The following is a 2,154-nucleotide window of genomic DNA, read 5'->3' on the forward strand; positions in this document are numbered from 1 at the left end:
ACAAGAAAATCCACGGGATAATAAAACTCATCAACCTTAACTATCACATCCCGTACAATACCCCGAGGGAGTTTATGAGACAAATCGGCTAACACCACCGTTGTCTCAACCCGTTTCAATGGACCAAAATCGTATCATATAACCCCCCGGTAGGATACTTACTCCGGCTCCAAGATCCAATAATGCCCTTGTAGTTTGAAAATTTCCAACTTGGATATTTATGAGAGGCGTTCCCGGATCTTGTAGCTTAGGAGGAAGATCTCCTTTCAAGACCGCACTTACCCGCTCCGTCAAGTCTACCAATTTAGGCACTTTTTGTTGCCTCTTTTGAGTACACAATTCTTTTAAGAACTTGGCGTAAGCGGGTACCTGTTTGATTGCTTCAAGTAAAGGAAGATTAATTTTGACTTGTTTAAAAACCTCCCACATTTCCTCCTTTTGAGGACCCCGTCTTGAAATGAAATTTTTCTTACCCGGATCTAATAAAGCCGAGGGAAATGGTACTTGACTAGATCCCTCATCTTCATTTTTATTTTCTTTTTCCTTATTAATTTCGGGTTTTTCAAAATTGGGTTTTTTAGAAGAAATAATAGGTGGTTCATTTTCTTCCTCACTATCTTGACCCGTTATATCTTCAACCACCCCATCAACCAAATCCGGTAAAAGATTGGTTTTGTACTCTTTCCCACTTCTCAAGACACTTACATGGTGAATATTAACATTATTACCTCTTGACGTACTATGAGATGGGTTTACCTTAGTGTCGCTTGGTAATTGACCTTTGTTTTTCTTCAATTCTGACACTTCAGTTGCGAGTTGACCCATTTGGGTGGTCAAAGTTTGAATAGCTTTGTCTCGGGCCTCGTCTTTTTGTATGCGGGCGTCATCCATTTGGTTTCTCTTTTGCATCTCCGCTTGCATGCTCTTCAACATATCCATCATCTCATTACCACCCGAAGACCCCCTTGCTCTTGACCCGTTTGATATTGCCTTTGGTACCCTTGGTTGTTCCCACCTATATATCCACTTTGATTGTTGTAAGGTTGGCGCGAACCAAAGTTTCCTTGGCTACCTTGAAAATTCGGGTTTGATTGATTTGAAGGGTTCCCATACCGAAAATTTGGGTGGTTCCTCAACCCGGGGTGGTAAGTGTTAGAATTCATGTTATAGTTTCTACCACCCCCTCCTTGACCTTGTACCGCATGAACTTCCTCATATTGCCCCTCCGCCATTCCTTGGCAATTTTCAGCCGCATGACTTATTTCATTGCAAATAGCACAAACATCATAAATTTGATTAGAGGTTTGAACATTACCATCGTCAACCGCATGCACTGGTGTTCGGGTAACGGCCGGTCTGCTCTCCTTAATGCTTGAGCTTTCCTCTTTGAAGTAATTGCCATTTGTTCCAAGAACTCCCAATCGTCATTCTCATAATTTGTGCCAAAAGACCCATTTGTTATGGATATTAAATCACGAGCATCTTCGGCACTCAACCCCTCGTGGAAGGCATTCATCAACTCCCAAAGTTCAATTCCATGATGCGGGCAATTCTTAATCATCATGTTGAAACGCTCAAAGGCTTCATGAAACATTTCGCCTTGTTGTTGTTGGAAACTCCTCAACCCCTTCCCAGCATCATTGGTCTTTTGGGCAGTGTAAAATTCGTCTAGGAAAATTTGTTGCATTTCCGCCCAAGTATAAATAGATGCTGAAGGCAAAGTGTAGAACCACTTCTTTGCCTTATCTTTCAAAGAAAATTGAAACAAAACCAACTTGACATCATTTGCCGAAAAACCTTGACTCCCAAGAGTATTGCAAATTGAGTCATAGGCCTCCAAATGGAAGTAAGGTTCCTCCGTTGCTAAACCCTTATATTTCGGCAAACTTTGTAATGAATTAGTCCTTACTTCAAAAGTTCTTCCTTGGTTATTGTGAGGAATAACCACCGGTGAAGGATTATGAGTAATCACCAGCCTAAAATGCGCTTCAATACCCCTCGCATGTTCTCTAAGATGCCTTCTTGGTACACCAAACCGACCCCTTGGACGAATAGGACCCATTGGTCTTGGTATATGCCCTTTTGGTACAAATGGTTGTTGAAATTGTTGTTGTGGCATTTGTGGGTGTTGAATTGGCCTTTGGAATTGTGGTT

General features: G+C 41.6%; 1 non-coding gene across 1 annotated transcript; it reads left to right on the forward strand.

The window, feature by feature from the left end:
• The first annotated feature begins 1,532 nt into the window (after window positions 1-1,532).
• LOC118487879 lies at window positions 1,533-1,638 on the forward strand. Its single transcript, XR_004882820.1, has one exon. It is a non-coding gene; the product is annotated as a small nucleolar RNA R71 (small nucleolar RNA).
• The last annotated feature ends 516 nt before the right edge of the window (window positions 1,639-2,154 follow it).

This window comes from Helianthus annuus, chromosome 15 (genome assembly GCF_002127325.2).
Source record: "Helianthus annuus cultivar XRQ/B chromosome 15, HanXRQr2.0-SUNRISE, whole genome shotgun sequence".
NCBI classification, from domain to species: Eukaryota; Viridiplantae; Streptophyta; class Magnoliopsida; order Asterales; family Asteraceae; genus Helianthus; species Helianthus annuus.